Raw genomic sequence first — 17,685 nt, 5'->3', positions numbered from 1 at the left:
TGGACCAAAGAACAGCCCACGGACCCGGCCAGTCTCAGCTAGGAAAGGAAGTCTCCTGACTGGCACCAAGAAACTGTTTCAGAATTTCTTCAGGACTGAAATCCTGATGGATGTGTGCATCTGCCCCAGCGCTGCGCTCAGTAAATGGTGATTGCATGGATTTCCTAGTCTCAGCTGATGTCGTCTGTTGCCGCTTCCCACAGTGTATTTTCTCTTCCCTCCCTCCTTGCAACCCTACATACCCCTCTGGCTCCACCCCCAAGTTTCACCTCCAAGAAAGCATCCCTGCCCAGCCGCCACTGGTCTCTGAGGCCTTAGAGCATTTTCTCTGATGTTGTTCATTTCAGCCTTTCTTCTGCACGCGTTCGCGCTGTTCATGTCATACCCCCCTCCCGCCCCGACTAGACTGCATGCCTCCAGGGGACGGGCATCCTTCCACGCAGAACTTGGCACTTGGAAGCGACCTCAGTGTCCATCCAGCCTCACTTCTCCCCCAGTGCCCGAATCCCACTCTGACATCTCTAACAACGTTGGATTTGGTCTCTTGAAGACCTGTAGTTGCAGGGCTCTCCCTGCCGGAAGAAGTCTGGCTCAGTGTAGGAACATAAGAAGATGCTTAAGCCCTGGCCCGCGTGGCTCAGTCGGCTGGGCACCATCGTTCAGCAAAGCAAAAGGTTTCCGGCTCAATGCCCAGTCAGGGCCCAGGCCTGGGTGACAGGTTTGGTCCCTGGTGGGGACGCGTATGAGAGTTTCTCTGTTTCGATGTTTCTCTGACACGTTGATGTTTCTCTCTTTCTCTTTTTCCTTCCCTTCCCCTGTCTCTAAAAAATGAATAAATAAAATGTTTTTAAAAAGAGAGAAAAAAGAAGCAGCTAAATATAAGGTTGCTGAATTCATGTTCCTTCTCTCTGCAGACTGAGTCAGTCCTTGGCTGGGGGTGGGATGCAGAAGAGGGAGAACACTGAGAAATGAACAACTTTTTGGCAAAGATGTGAGGGACTGATTCCAACGAGCTTCGTCCAGGCTGCAGTTCATGTGCAGTGATTCAGCTCTTGCCCAGTGTTATTTATAGTGAGTGAGTTACAAAACTTAAACATCCCCCTTCCCCCCCCCTTAGGAAAGACCAGGAAGAGCATTCATTTGGGATGACATTCATCGAAAGGACAGACAGACATCTTATCAGCAGAGCCAGCATGCGACAGGACCTTTGTAGCTTACAAAGCCGCTTCTGATATTCGGCTCCTTAGAGCTTTTTGATGGAAGCAGCATTATCCTAACTTTGTAAAAGAGGACACAGAGCCCTGGCTGGTATGGCTCAGTGGATTGAGCACTGGCCTGCAAACCTAAGGGTCGCCAGTTCGATTCCCAGGCAGGGCACATGCCTGGGTTGTGGGCTGGATCCCCAGTTGGGGGCGCACGAGAGGCAACCACACATCGATATATCTGTCCCTCTTTCTCCCTCCCTTCCCCTCTCTCTAAAAATGAATAAATAAAAATCTTTAAGGAAAAAAAAAAGCGGAGAGCCAGCGCTCAGACACAGGCCTTCAGGTTTAACAAGTCTAGTGTTTCGTCTGTTTTCCCTAAAGTAGACAGACGTTCATTTGAAAGGAAATTTTAAAAGCCCGCCATTCTAGAGTTCGTTCTTTCGGTTGTTCAGAGGTCGAATGTGTTCCTGGAGCAAGATTCAGGGTCAACAACCCCGGGCGGATGTGAATTCCCCAGATGCCAGCGGTGCCCCATAACTGGCAGGAACCAACCAAATACTTCTCCAGTCGCCCCCTCTTCAGTCTCCCCCTTGTCCTTCAGAGGAGGAGGTAAGTTCCTCGAACTCCCCATCCCAAGTGCTGGGAGACGCTTACCGGCGCCCTACAGCTGCACCGCGGGTCCAACAGGGTCCTTCCCGGGGGGCCTGATGTCAGGGGCTCCTCCGAGATGATGCAGCCTCCTCCCCCACCACCACCCCTCAGGGGCCGCTGGCCCTGCTGCAGTGCCACTACTAGAGTTTCTCTCCTTTTGCTTAAAGTGCCACCCCTGTCAAATGGGGAAAAAAAAACCCCAAAACCCACATTGGAAGTGAACCATTTCAACATCTTTAGCAATCACAAACCTGAGTGAATGAGTTTCAGAGTTTTCCCTGAGAGTAGCAGGGTGTTTTGTCATGGAAAAATAAAATGTATCACACGAGCAATAAATATCAATTTCAGGAGAAGCCTCAGTAATAGAACAGGACAGAGTCCCAGGGTGCGTCCATGCCAGCGAGAGACTTGCACGGAGAGACACATGGCGTCGCCACCTTGGGGCACAGGTGGCCGGGGCAGCAGAGGGTCCTGGGAGGGTCTGAAACCCATCTAGACAGAAAAGCAGTGGATCGTAGCTCGCTACACTTAAAAAAAAATCAATGCAGATATTAAGCAAAATTCAAAAAATATGGATGATTGTTATGAGCTTGGGGTAAAGAAAGATATCTTAAGATTTGTTTTAAAAAATGCAGACCATAAAGGAAAGATTAATCATTAATTCCATCAAAACTAATCAACACTGGGAACCAAAGTGTCCCAGGTTCGACTCCCAGCCAGGGTACATTCCTGGGTTGCAGGCCATAACCCCCAGCAACCGCACATTGATGTTTCTCTCTCTCTCTCTCTCTCTCTCCCTCCTTTCCCTCCCTAAAAATAAATAAATAAAAGCTTTAAAAAAATAGTTAAGAAAAACTAATCAACAGATACCCTAAAACAGGTATTCTGGGCTCTGGCTGCACACGAGGGTCACCTGAGGGGCTCTTTAAACAGCCTAGACCCCCACCCTCTGGGAGTGGGCCCTAACACAGCCTCACCCTGACATCTGCAGGCGTACTTCGTGGAGATTCACATACCTAGGTCTAAATATTTAAAGTTACAAATCTATTGCTAAACATCTTAATTAGCTATTAAAATATTTTTTTCCTCTTCCCATTTTGACAAATACATCTTCCTAACAACTTAGAAGGCCAAGTTCAAATATAAAATTCTTAGGCATTTTGGAGTCTCAAACTAGAGGTGGCCGTTCAAGGAGAGTTGGTCCTTGTCCTGCAGCCTGTCCGCCTTCTTCTCTTCCCACCGCTAACGCCACGCTACACCTGGAAAGGCTCACGCACACATGCGTGCACATCCCAGCCTCCACATGTAGGCGCCAGCCACGCTCCCTACTAAAAGAGCCCGTGGCCACCTTCCTGGCCTGGAGGTGCACATCCCAGCAGGACAGTCCATTCTCAGAAGAGTGGACCCTGGAAGAGGCCTGGGAAGGCCCTGGAGGCTGACCCAGAGCATCTGGGACAGGAATTCCAGAGTCCCGGTTACCTGGAGCAAGGTGGAGAAGTGGGGCTCTGGCCTTTGGGTGGCTCTGTGGACCTGCTACTGAGCAGGAACTTCTAAAATAGAGAAGGCAGCAAGGGTTCCTCCTACCTTGGCCTTGGGGCGAAACTCCCTGTGCACCTGGGCTTTCATTGTTGTTAACTTTTCATGGGTATTCATGCTATACAGCTGTATGCATAGAAAAGTACACAACTTAAAGGCGTACAGCTTGCCCTGGCTGGCGTAGCTCAGTGGATTGAGCGCGGGCTGCAAACCCAAGTGTTGCAGGTTCGATTCCCAGTCAGGCCACATACATGGGTTGCAGGCCACGGCCCCCAGCACCCGCACATTGATGTTTCTCTCTCTCTCTCTTTCTCCCTCCCTTCCCTCTCTAAAAATAAATAAATAAAATCTTTAAAAAAAAAGGCGTATAGCTCAATGAATGTTCACAAACAATTGATGAAAGATGTATGCATTTATCATTAGAGTGATGTTTAAAAAAGGAATGGCAATAAAAAGAAAAGACTGTTAAACTCAAAAGTCAGGGTAGCGGTTTCCTCCGGCGGGGACTCAGGGGCTGGGGCGGAGAGAGACATTATCTGATTCCTAAACTGAGCACCAAGTTCACGGTTTATTATGCTTCCCAACTTAAACACGTTACCTATCGTCTCTTACACATCCCGAAATCAGCGCAAGGTCCTGTCCGCTGGGGGTGTTATGACTAGAGACAAATTAACTCCACGCATTTCACTTGTTCCTGGCAGGCTGTCTGTCCTTGACCATCCTGGCCCATCCAACCCCCGAACAGAACTTTGTAGGAAGAAAGGAAAAAAGGAAAGTGTGTGATACATTGTACAACAACTCAATGTCATGGGGTTGTTTTCATAGCTGTCTTTACTGTTTACAACTGTGATACAGAATATGTAAAACTTAAGTTCTATGTAAATCCAAAGCAGAAGAAGTAAAATCTCCCCAAAACGCAGCATCAACACCACCGACAATATGGCGTGTGTTCCTCGACCTTTCCTGTGTGAGTGACCTCGTTCCTGATTTCTGCAGTTAGGGGTCGTTTTAGATCCACCCTCCTGAGCCTTGCTGTTTCCGTTAGCAGGAGTCTCACGAGCAACCTTTCATCTCTCAATGTTGTCCTTTGCAGAGAAGAGCAGATAGAGATGGAAAATGCCTTTTCGCTCCCCCCAAGTCCCCTGTACACACATTTCTCAAAACCCAGCTCAAGCAGGACCTCCCTGAATCCCTAGGGTGCCAGCGTCAGGAGGCCCCAGCGGGCTGCCGGTTCATCCTGGGGACCATCACGCCCTGTGAGGTCCGGCCTTTCTGGGCACTAAACCCCACTGCGCATGCGCACCCGCACTCCCACTCCCGTGAATGAAAGCACCTAGCAGATAGCCATCCATCGAACCAAAGTCTGTAGAGCTCCCACCACACGCCACTCAGTAGTGGAGTGGGTGGGGAAGGTCCCTGTCTCGTGGCACTTCCATTCTAACGCCGGGAGTTGGCAAACTAGGAAACAAAACCATTCCTGATGCAGGTCAGCCAGGGGGATGAAAACAAGGCGGGTTTGTAATGTGACAGAAAATGATCAGATGTGGGTGGGCACCCATGACACGCTCTGGCTGACAGTCCCAGGCCGGAGTGAAAGAAGAGGTCCATCAGATGACCTTAAACTTGTGTCCCCCCTCCAGGTCACACGGCCTGTGGTCTGTCGTGCAGGCGTATTTTTATAATTCCTATCATCCTGTGACTGGCAGAACTGCATTGTGATGTGTGTGCGTCTTAAAAGGGTTCGTCTGCTTAATGAAGCATTTAAAATATCCTATAATTTTCTGGCTGGCGTAGCTCAGTGGATTGAGCGGGGGCTGTGAACCAAAGCATCACAGGTTCAATTCCCAGTCAGGGTACATGCCTGGGTTGCAGGCCATGGCCCCTAGCAACCGCTCATTAATGTTTCTCTCTCTCTCTCTTTCTCCCTCCCTTCCCTCTCTAAAAATAAAAATAGATAAAATCTTTAAAAACTAAAATAAAATATCCTATAATTGTTATGAACCTGGTTTAGCATTTCTTCATTTGGCTTTGTACTGGGAGCCCAGTGGAAGCATTCCAGGGCCCTCTTAGTAGTCTCTACAGCACGCTCATCTGGAGGTGCTTTTCTCTTTTACACTTGTGATTTATTACACAGTCAATTAAAAAAATTTTAATTGATTTTAAAGAGAGAGGGGAAGGAAGGGAGCAAGAAAGGGGGAGAAACACTGATATGAAAGAGAAACATCCATTGGTTGCCTCTTGCGTGCGCCCTGACTGGGTACTGAACCTGCAACACAAACATGTGCCCTGATTGGGAATCGAACCCGTGACCTTCAGTTTACAGGATGTTACTCCAACCAACTGAGCCACACTGGCCAGGGCTCCATAGTCAACTTTTTGAAGGCAGGAGGCAGCCCTAATGTTCTGTTCTGTCCATGGCTGCACCAATATTTGTTGGGAGGTCAGGATCAGAGGAGTTTATCACCGTGCCTCCTGGCCTGTGAGGAATAAATAACAAGGCAGGTGTGTCACCATAAGAGAGCCAGGCTTGGGACTTGGGTCTCATTTCTCCAGAACGCTCAGAGAACACACCTAGCTCCCCTCTTCAGGGTTTTTTTTTTTAAGATTTTATTTATTTATTTTTAGAGAGGGAAGGGATGGAGAGAGAGAGAAACATCAATGTGCGGTTGCTGGGGGCTGTGGCCTGCAACCCAGGCATGTGCCCTGACTGGGAATCGAACCTGCGATACTTTGATTTGCAGCCTGCGCTCAATCCACTGAGCTATGCCAGCCAGGGCTTCTCTTCAGCGTTTTGTTTATCCTGTCCTGAGTGTATGGTCGGGACAAGCTGGGAGTCCCCGAGCCAGAGCCAGAGACCCCAGCTTCCAGAGACAAGTTGGAGGTGACGGACTGACCTGAGGGACAAGCCTCTGGTATCCCCGGGGCTTCCGACTTTTGTCCCTAAGGAGACAGGGTAGCGTTGGGCATTCGGTCTCTAAAGCAGAGCACCTGTTTTCCACTCCTGGTCACAGCTGCCAGGGCTGTTTCCACGGCTCACACGATGTGGTGGGAGAAGACGACGAAACAGGCTCGGCCAGGTGGGCGGCACCAGTGGGCGGGAGGGAGGCCGCGGCTGGCCGCTCTGTGTTGTGAGCCAGCTAGCCTACACGTCGCCCTCTCCTTTGTTTTTGTTTCCATTATGCAAATACGTGTGTGTCTTGGTCCGTTCGGGCTGCTCCTACAAAACACCACCGACTGGGCGGCTTATAAACGACAGGGATTTGTTTTCTCACAGTCATGGCAGCCTGGGAAGTCCAGGGCCAAGGCACTGGCAGACGGAGGGGCTGGCGAGGGCCCTTTCCCTGGTTTACAGACAGCCGTCTTTCTGCTGAGTCCTTGCCTGGGGGGAGGGGGAAGGGAGCGCTCCGGAGCCTGTTTCAGAAGCTCTGCCCTCGTGACCTAATCTCCTCCCAGAGGCCGGGCCCCCAAACACCAGCCCCTCCCGTGTCAGGATTCCACCATGCTCCAATGCAGTGTTCTTTGTAAAAAATTAAACCCTATTTTAAAATGGGCCAATGGTAATCTCCCATTGTTTTTGCCACGGTAAGTAGCTGCAATAAACATCCTCTTTTTGTGTGTGCAGCTAAAATCATCTTTATTTTTTTGTTTAATCTTTTTTTTTTCATGGGCTCACTCTTTATTCTGTTTAATCTTTATTGTGTGTTTTCCACTACCATTCAGTCCCCTTACGCTCCCCTCCCCCAGCCATCCCCACCCTGCTGTCCAGGTCCACGAGTCCTTGTCCTTCTTGTTCACTCCCTCCGCCCCCTCGCCACCCGCCCCCCCGCCAGCTGGCATCCCGGTCTCTCTCCACCGATGAGTCTGTCCCCATTTTCTTTGTTAGTTCAGTTTGTTCATTAGCGTCCGCACAGGAGTGAAATCATGCGGTATTTTTGTCTTTCTCTGACTGGCTTGTTAAACATCTTTTTATATCCAGCCTTGGACACATCAGAAGGAGCCTGGATGCTTATTCTTTTCAAAGCCTTTATTTTTATTATTGCTAAACAAATGCACGCTCACAGTAAAAGAGTCAGAGTGCAGCAAGGAAGGGTGGGAACCACCACACCTCGTCGCCAGTCCCAGGCCCGGAGAGAAACAGGTCGTCTCACGGACTTTGCTCTACCTGCATTTGAGCATTCTACACAAAAATGGAATCGTTCTACGGATCTGCCATTCAGCAACTGGTTTGTTTCACTTGCAACCTCAGACTGTTAAGGCTCATTCATTCAGCAAATATTGATTCACAGCCTGCAGTGTGGTCAGAAGTTAGGGGCCCAGCAATGTCCTCCTCCCTTCAGAGAATGCACATTGTAGTGGACAAGAAACAAATCAACAACCAGCGTTGAGAACCAAGAAAGAAATGACAGGGGATGCGAGCTCACAGGAAGGCCATTGGTACGGTTTTATGTCACCTTTTGGCAATTCCCTGGTCTGCCACGGAGTTTCCAGCTTCTATCTGCCGTAAAAGAAGCTGCCAGGAACATCTTTGTCACACGAGTTTGCCAGTCTATAGGAGAGGATCTCGGGGCTTGGATGTCTGGCACGGTTCTCTCCGGGGCCACGTTGCCAAGGCCACGGCGGAGAGGAAGCGTTAACACGGGAAGTGGGGGTGGCACCAGGAGCCCTGGGCTTGGACTCGGGTTGGAGAAGACATCGCAACTCTGCCACTGGCAAAACGGGGACACCCTTCCAGTCTCACTGGGTTATCGAAAGGGTTCAGTGACTTTATCCCTCCTCGCCTACTTCCTGGAACAGGCGCGAGCCTTTGGTTCTTCCCTCTGTTCACCAGAAAACATGAGAGATCCGTCAAAATACGCCCCACAGGGGCAGATGTCCCTAACACGTGCAGCAAAGCTGTGTGGAGCCGGCTCATTGCCCGGGTCGGAATCGGAGAGCCTTGCTCTTTACACTGCGGTTGCGGGGCAGGCGGTGTTGATATTGCGGAATCGCAGGGCCCACTCCAGACCTATCGATTCCACGTTTGCATATGATCAAGGTGCCCAGGACTGTGTGTGCACACATTAGGTTGAGAGGGAAAGATGAATGGCAGGGCGAGTTAACTATCGGTTTGTCTCCAGTGCGGATGGGACAGGGTGTGACCTGGAGCATTCTGGGCTGAATTTGGCCCTGTTGCCTAGACTACCGAGAGGATGGTATTTATCCTTCAGGGAGAGAACTCAAAGAAAAGACACAGCATTTCCTTCGTCTGTTTCTCTGACCAGGTGTGGGTTCCCAGCCTGCCTGGAGATCTTGAGCTGCCAGGGCTGGGAGGGGCCTGAGAGTTCTTCATTCCAGTCCAGCCCTGCCCACCCCTGCCCCACCCCATTCACAGGTGAGGGCCTGAGAAGGATGGTAATTTGCTTAAAGTCACTTAGCAACCAGGTGCTGGCCTCCTTCCGGCCTGGCTCCCAGCCAGTCCTTATCTCTCCGCCTGGTCGAATTTTGAGCCAATATTTTTTTCTATGGCATCAGCTTAGTTTTTTAAAAAAAATTATTAAAAAAAATGGCTTTATTGTGCCCTGACTGGTGTGGCTCAATGGATTGACTACCAGCCTGCATGCGAGAGACAACCACACATCAATGTCTCTCTCCCTCTCTCTCTCCCTTCCCTTTTCTCTAAAAATAAATAAAATCTTTGAAAAATGGCTTTCTTATAAAAGAATTATTGCTCCCTGTAAGAAAATTCATTCCAATTCGTAACAATGTAAATATTGACCCAACAATCCCACTCTCTAGTCTATACCCAAGAGAAATAACGTGTCCACACAAAAACCTACGCATGAATGTTCACAGCGGCATTATTCACAATAGCCCCCAATGGAAACCACCCAGGGGTCCTCCCGCTGACAAATGGATAAACAAAACGGGGTGCATTCATTCAGTGGGACACAATTCAATGATACAAAGGAACAGACGGCGGATACAAGCTGCAACATGGATGGGCCTGAACACATACTAAGTAAAAGAAGCCGCCACCAAAGACCACAGACCCGCACTGTGTGATTCCATTTCTAGCAATGTCCAAAATAGGCAAACCCACAGAAGCAGGAAGCAGATGCGTGGTGGCCAGAGGCCGGGGGAAGGGGAAATGGCGAGTGACCGTTGTAGGTGTGGGAACTTCTACTTGGAGTGATCAGAATGTCCTGAAATTAGATATGGTGACAACTGTCCAACTCTACGAGTACATCACACACTGCTGGTAAAAAAAAAAAAAAGTTTAAAGACTGAATTCTGTGGTATGTGAATTATATCTCCACAAAGTTTTTTTTTAATAAAAAAGGAGGAAGGGAGTAAGATATCCTTTCGGTCACCCCACCCCAGACTTCCCCAAGTAGCTGTGCGTTTACCCCCTGTATATTCTCACCTTGAGGGCCTCCTGTAGCCTGCGGACCAACGTGAGACAAATAACTCACATCCTAAGAGCAAGGGCACCCCAATATTCAGAGCCCCAGGACCAGTGCCTGCGAGGCCCGACCTCCGACCCTCGCCTCCTTCCTTCCATCTACTACCTCAGCCCCGGCAATCACGGGGCCCCTCCTGTCACTGTCCCTCGGCCCCCCAGTCCTCACTGCCCTTCCCACCCAGTCATTCGCCGCTTCCACCACCTGCTCTGCTCCTCACACCCCCAGGCTCTCCCGACAGACCCCCCTCTGGTCACAGCCAGCTCTCTGCCAGCTCCACACCTGCACCTGCACCTGCGCAGCTGAGTGTGGTGGAGAAACACACTCCACCTCGCCAGCCGCCTCCCTTTAAACCCATAACATGCGTCCCGAGTGGGTCCTTGATGCTGTCCAATGTCACGGTCATTCTCTCTCCCCGTGTGGCGCGCCCTTCTCCTCTCTATAACATGACGGGGCAGTCATGTTTCTGCCTCCTGGGACTGTTGGCCGCATTAGCACCAGGCACATAGTAGGCCCTCAATCAGTGATAATCCCTGGGGTTATCATCTCTGGTCCTCAGTCCAGGAACTCCCTGGTGACCTGGTTTCCGAGGAGACCCACCCCGCGGACATTTATTTTGTCGCACTGGCTGGGCAGCCATGGTTCGTTGCCATATTGGGTCATCGTGGCACAGGGCAGTGAAGCGCACGGCCAAGCTCAGCGGTGAAACAGGGAAGCTGGCAACTTCCTGCGGCCAGTGCCCCATGCGAGGGGCCCAGACTGAGTCAGACCGCAGGGCCCCAATGGAAAGTTACCAGGGCCTCAGAAAGGGAGGGCGGAGGAGTTGCGGGGTGCAGACAGCCAGCACCCCAGTCTGGGCAGAGCAGGATGGCTGCCCCCAGGAATCTAGGCTGCCCCTCCCTCTGGGGAGAAGAGATCAAAGCCCAGAAGAAGCAGGAAGGGTGAGCCTGGCTCCCCAGTGACTCACTTCTTCCATCTGGGCCCAGCGGCCGCCTCTCACCCTGCAGAAAGCCCTCCCACCAGGCGGGGTCATCGAGCCTGGGTCAGCCTATTCATAACACTGACCTGCTTCACCCCTCTGCTCGCATGGGCCCGCACCCTCCATTCCTCCGCCCCCTCGTCGGGGTGTCGAGATGTTTGCAGGTGTCTTAGTCTACAAGTAGGTCTTGGAAGGTAACAGGCAGTGGGAGGGGTGGGAAAAGCCCTATTCTGGAAGGCAGGGCGCTTGGGGCATGGCCACGAACCAGCCGCGTGAGCCCGGCCGGTCTCACACCCCCTCTCGGGGCTCTGGGCTCCACTGCTGCGAGAACGCGCGGCTGGACGCCACGTCCTTCTGGCTGCTCGGCCCTGGAACTCTGCCAGGCCCTGGGGTTCCTCCCTCTCGCCTTGAGCTCCCGGGAAAAAGTCCCACAGCCGAAGAGGCCCTCGATGGTTTGCCGCTGCCCCACCTGGACTTCATCCGCATGGACTCCCGCACGCCCAGCCGCATCCAGCTGAGCCCAGCTCGGAGCGCAGGCGCGCAGGGCTCTCCACACTGCACCTCGGCCGCCTGACCTTGGCCATCACGTTCCCCACCGCCTTCCTCTGCTGACCTGCCAGCTGTGCGCACCCACCACAGAGGTCTCTTTTTCCTCTTCCTCATTCAACGGACTCTGGGCCAAGGGCAGTGACCAGCAAACAGAAGGGGTCATACATACAGGATGAATGGATGAATGAATGTGTGAATGAATGAATGAAGTGGAAGCTCCTCAGGCAAGCTGGTTTGCCTCCTTCACACGGACCCTGGTGAACCCCGGCGCGTATGAGGCCACGGCCACCACAGCAGAGCTCTGCCCTGCCTGCCGAGGAGGGGGTGCTGGTGGGAAGAGGGGGTGCTGGTGGGAGGGGTGTAGCTTTTCAAGGGAGGTTCCAGCTGGGCTCCAGCCACGCCACAGCCCCCGAGCTGCTTGGCCCGTGACTCACAGGCCCCAAACAGCTTTCTTAACCCTCCCTGGCCTTGGCAGAACTGCCTTCTGATCAGGGCCGCAGGCTAACGCGTCTCGGGTTTCTCGCCAGGCCAGTCTCTCCCCGGGGGGCCTCAAGTTTCCACCATCCCACTGGCTTAAAGGACCAGCTCAAGATTCCTGGGCTGTAGTATGTTTTCCCGGGGAATCCTTCCTCTGTCTACGGAGGGGAAAAAAGCTGCCACCTATGCTGGCTAAAAGTCATCCTGGTATTCTGAAAGCCTTCACCACTCACCTCCTGTTTGGCATCTGTCTCAGGGGTTGCTGGGGTGGAGGGGAGCCCCAGCACTCCTCCCACCCCACACCAGCATTCCCAGGCTCGGGGGGCCACCTGGAGGAGGGAACACCAGGCCCAAAGCTCTTGTTTACACTGGCTGCCTGACCTCGGCCATCTGGGGCCACCAGGGATTCGCTCCAGTTCTGGGAACAATCAGGAATCCAGAGAAACCAGCGTGGGTCTCCCACCTCCCCTCCGCTGCCCTCCCCCTCCCCAGACATGTTCTCCCCTCCCAACCCAACACGCCCCCCTTTGCAGATAAATATCCGACGGCCTCCTCTTGTCCTTGCGTCTTGGCGTCAGTGAGAGACGGAGCCTCCTGGAGATCACGAGCTTTCCCTTTCGTCCTGTTCCTTCTTACAATAAGCTTCTAACGTTGGGATAATTGCAGGTGAACAGAAACGCTGCAGAAGACCACACCGAGTTTCCCAACACCCTGCAGCAGTTCCCTTTGGCCGCACCTTTCGTAAGAAACAGCACACACAATGTTTATCTCTCTGCACGGGAAACCCACGGTTGCACCTAGTCAGATGCTGCTTCATCTCTTTGAATGTCTGGAGAGCTCTGGCTGGTGTGGGCTGCCTGCCAGCCTGCTAATGGGAAGGTCTGATTCCCAGTCGGGGCCCACGCCTGGGCTGTGGGTCCGGTCCCCAGTCGGGGGGCGTAAGAGAGGTAGCCGTCTCTCTCGCCCATCGATGTTTCTCTCCTCTTTCTCCTGCCCTTCCCCTCTCTCTAAAAATAAATAAGTAAAATCGTTTTTAAAAACCCCAGAAATTAAATTTAAAAAGTGTCTCGATACTGGTCATTCTCTCCGCTTCACCCATGAGGGAAAGAGATTCTCGGAGAGCCTTGCCTGGTCTCATAGTGAAGAGGCGAAGGCAGGGAAAGAAAGGGATTAGGGGTGGCATTTAGGGCCAGAAGCACCAGTGGCGTGACCTTGAGCCCTAGACTCCCGGTCCCAAGGATGGATCCGAAGCAATTGCCTCAAGGCCGGAGCGAGGACTAAACACCCACCTGCCCAGGAAATGGTCACTGTTGTCATCACCGCCAGCTTTGTCATGACTAAGTAGCCCAGATCTTTCCTATTTCTTTTTTTGTTAAGATTTTATTTATTTATTTTTAGAGAGGGAAGGGAGGGAGAAAAAGAGAAAGAGAGAAACATCAATGTGCGGTTGCTGGGGGCTGTGCCCTGCAACCCAGGCATGTGCCCTGACTGGGATTCGAACCTGCTGATGCTTTGGTTCGCAGCCCGCGCTCAATCCACTGAGCTACGCCATCCAGGGCTTTCCTATTTCTTTGTTAAGTATAATGTTCAACTGAATCTCTGCCACTCACCCTCTGGGCACCTTTCCTTGGGAGTAGTGGGCCCTACAGACCATGCTCTGACCAGGCCCTAAGAGCTGAGAGTTAGACAGGGTACAGTCCCACTGTGGCCACTGGCTGTGTCCTTGGGCAGGTCACAGCATCTCCCTGAGCCTCAGTTTCCTCATCTGCAAAGCGGGAACGATCAGATCCTTCCATGCAGAGGTGTTGGGAAGACACCGTGGGACAAGCACGGAGGAGCCCCCAGCAGCTGCTGGTGTGGCGGTCCGGTGGTCCCCCAAGGGGTAGGCAGGTCCCAGCCCGAGCCTCCCTGTCTGACCGGCCTGGTTACCTTTCCAGGCCGGCACCTTGCCTGCTGACAGGCATAATCAATCATCCTTCCTCTCTAGCCTTGCCCCAAACAAGCACTCAGGAAATAAAAGTCAGTTTCTGTTGTCCTTCCTCACCCTGAGCTATAAAGGGTTGTCTCAAGTTCGAGTGGCTGGTTAGAGGCTCAACCAGTGGGAGCATCTGGGTCTTGCTAAGACCTTGTCCCACCCACCTGAGCAGAGCCCACCTCACCCTCTCCCCTCGGTCCGTCGGAGACCGTTCTGGGTGGGGAGGAGGGGTAGCTGCTGCCTGCCTGCTGCTTCTTAAGGCTCCTGAACACGACCGCTCCTGGCCCAAAGGGGCCGTCCATAGGTGCCCGATGAAGGGAGCATTACAACTTTCAGAAAAAGGTAAAATCATGACTCCCATACGGATATACGATCAATGCATGTTAAACATTTTATTTCACTCCTAAGGGAACCAGGTGGGCATGTTATAACCGACCAGCTCAAAAGGGCAACAAAAGAACGTTCACACTTATAGGTGAGGAATATTGAAATGAATGTGCAAATAGGGCAGAACTGCTTTTTCCGCAAGGGGCTGAGGGGGCCTGTCTATCAGGGACCTGCAGCTGTAAAATAGCTCCAGGGGCTGGCATCCGACACCCCAGAGGGGATGCTGTTGTCTCGGCCACTGGCCTGCAGTGACCGCGGAACGCTGCGGATGGCTCGTCGAAACATGAGAAAAACATACACAGAGACAACCAGGTCCTGTGAGGAAATAGGGACGGAACGGCCACTCTCTCTAGTGGGGAGCGCCATGGCCACTCTCCCTAGGGGAGAGCGCCCCGTTCTCCTGCCCGAGCAGGCTTTTATTGGGTTCGTTTGCACAGGAATTCAGGTAAAAGCTCATTACTCATTGCCAGGAAGTAAGGATCAAACAATAGATAACAAAGAACTCTGAGGGACTGTTCTGAGTCCGGGTCAGATAGCTAAAGAGCTGTAAAACTTTGAGGAACAAACTTACTCCTTCCTTAGACCCTTATAATTCAATTGAGAGCATTCTAAACAAAGCAGGTTTCACAGGATTTTACATATTCTTTCTGAGGCCTGATCACCTGGGGAACCCTCCCTTCCCAGCACAGGGCTGCGCCACCCTCCGTCATTGTTTCAGGTTGAGGTGGAGCAAGGGAAATAAGGCAGCCAAGAGATTAGGAGATTTTCTCACAGTCAATGAGGATTCAGGCTGTGTCAAAGCCAAGGGGCGAGGGTCCATCACCCCCTTTTGCTGTAGCCCCCAAAGTCCTTCCTTGGGGGCCTCCCATGTGATGGTGCCTGTCTTAGGTCGTTCCCCCCTTGGGGAATCTTACCTGTCATTGGTTAACCAACCAAACATTGGGGGCCAGGCAGGGTGAAGTAAAAGGAGCAGAAGTGGTGCTCCTGCCAGGGAGATAAGCTTTTGTCTCCTTGCTGGCTTATGGTCCAAGGTCATTCCTTCAGCCTTAGCCTTGGAGGGGGGTTACAGCTTCTGATACCAGGCAGGGTGGTTCCCAACATGCTGTGTGACAGTGAGTAGTTTTCCACTGAAGTGCACTTTTTTCTTTCCTGTGGAAGGGAGGTCATGAGTAGGACGCACCCCGCGGTCTCGAACCTGATGCTCATTCTTAAGATCCGTACAGCTCAGGCACTATGAATGCAAACTCCTTTCTCAATGAATCAGGGAGATACATCTGCAGCTACTAAGGTGAAGGGTGCTAAGACATTTAAGATTTTTTTGTTTTCAGCTCGATTTTGGCATCCGGGACATTGTAGAATGTGGGTGTTTGGGACCTGGGCCTGTGGCCAAGGCCTGTAGTTTTCACCGGACCTGGTTCGAGGCCCACTCTGCTGGCTGCCCTGGGCAGTCACACCCGCTCTGATGCGCAGTGAGTGTCCTTGTCACCTACGTCATAGATTATGATTATTTTTTAGAGTAACTATTCGCCTCATGAGAAGTGTGTTTTAAGTGGATAAAACCATTTCCCTGATGGTGTTCCATGGTCACGGGGATTCTGTCCCACTAGCACAGCCTTCCTCTCCCCCCGGTCCCGACCTCAGTCTGCTCTCCACGAAGCCTCCTTCTCCCCACTCGTGTTCCTGGCAGTGTGGGGAGCGGCACTCCATCGCCCTGGGTGGGTGTGGGGTGGCAGCAGGGCTGGCACACGCTGGGTGGAGTTCCCAAGTTCAAACACCTGGGTGCGGCCTCAGGGAAGGGGGTCCTGAGGAGGGGTGACAAGCGGAAAACCTCAGGCACCCCAGCAACCCCATGGGGTCCTGTGTGGAATCTGTGCTCCCTGAGCCCAGGTTCCCAGGCACCGGCTTGCAGGTGGCAACCTGGGTGCTCCCAGGTGGGGCCCTCCCCACAGGCGGGAGTCCGGGAGGAGTTGTCTCCTGACGCGGGTCTCCCTCCACGAGGTTGCGTTCCAGTTGCAGCAATGCCACAGTTTTCCAGTTTGTTTTCTCCTCTCATCCTCGCTACAACCGCGCGCAGTAGGTATTCCCACCATCTTGCCCCCCACCATGGGGAGAAGCTGAGGACCCCATGAAAGGCTGGACAGTGGTGCCCCAGGGCTCCAGGCCAGGTTCACTAGCCCACGCTGCCCTCTAGTGGCTGTTCTCGGAACCTGCCTTCAGGGAGCCCAGGTCAGTCTCACTGGGTTTGCACACGGCCATGGCCAGCCTTCCCAGGGCTGCAATCAAGGGGACCGGTACCCCCTCCCAGGACACCTACGTCACTTGATCAGCCCCTCGCTGTCTCTGAGCATCACATCTGTATGTAGGTATTTAACTGTGACAAAATATACATTACAGTGTGCCATCGTAACCATTTCCAAGTGGCATTTAGTGGAGTCACACTATTGTGCAACCCTCTTCCTGTTCATCTCCACTCTTTTATTTTAATCCTGCGAACTGAAACTCTGTGCTCATTGAACTCCCCCTCCTGCTCCCCCAGCCCGCCTTTCTGGGGTGCTCTCCACACCCCACCATCTCCTGTCTGTATGAATTTGGCTACCCTAAGTGGAATCACACAGTATTTGGGGTTTTTTGCAACTGCCTTACTTCCCATTGCAGAAATCTCCCCCGAATTGCCCCCCTATGGAGTGATTTATAAACGAGCAGCCTGGAGGACAACAGCATCCCACAGAAGTCCGTCCAGGTAACATCCCTCCCAACATGACCCACTAGAAACAGGCTGGGCCGTGAGGGGTCTCGGCACAGGGCTCCTGTTTGCAGATGGGAGAAACGGAACCAGCGGCCCCTCGCAGCAGGGAGCTGGCCTGGCCCTCACGCTGGGTCTTGGTGGGCTCGTCTCCCAGCTCACTGCAGTCACACCTTGAGCACGGCCCCTCTGGGCCAGGAGCCGAAACGACCTGCACCCTGTCCTGTGAGGGGCTGCTCCTTCCCCACCAAGCTCAGGTGTCGAGCCACACTGCAGACATTTTCTTTAAAAAGCCTCTCAATCAGCTCTGGTTCATGTAGCTCAGTGGATTGAGCACGGGCTGTGAACCAAAGGGTTGCCAGTTCGATTCCCAGTCAGGGCACATGCCTGGGTTGTGGGCCACATCCCCAGTGGGGGCCATGTGACAGGCAACCACACAGTGATGATGGGTTTCTCTCTCTCTCTCTTTTTCCCTCCTTTCCCCTCTCTCTAAAAATAAATAAATAAAATCTTAAAAGAAACCCAAACTTCTCAATCCTAGAATGGCCCTGCTTCCTGACAGCAAACCCCACTCCTCCCCGAAGTCCTCAGCACCTGCCCAGTTCTGGATCCCTCCTGACACTCGCTGTGAGGAGTAGCAAGCGCAACAAACCCCACTTTTTGTTTCTTGGGGGCAGGCCCCTGGTGGTCTCTGATTGATGGGCTTCAACAGGGCCACTGTGGAATGCTGATAGGATTGATGG

This window comes from Phyllostomus discolor, chromosome 5 (assembly GCF_004126475.2).
Source record: "Phyllostomus discolor isolate MPI-MPIP mPhyDis1 chromosome 5, mPhyDis1.pri.v3, whole genome shotgun sequence".
NCBI lineage: Eukaryota > Metazoa > Chordata > Mammalia > Chiroptera > Phyllostomidae > Phyllostomus > Phyllostomus discolor.
The sequence above is the reverse complement of the archived record's forward strand: the minus strand, read 5'-3'. Positions refer to the sequence as shown.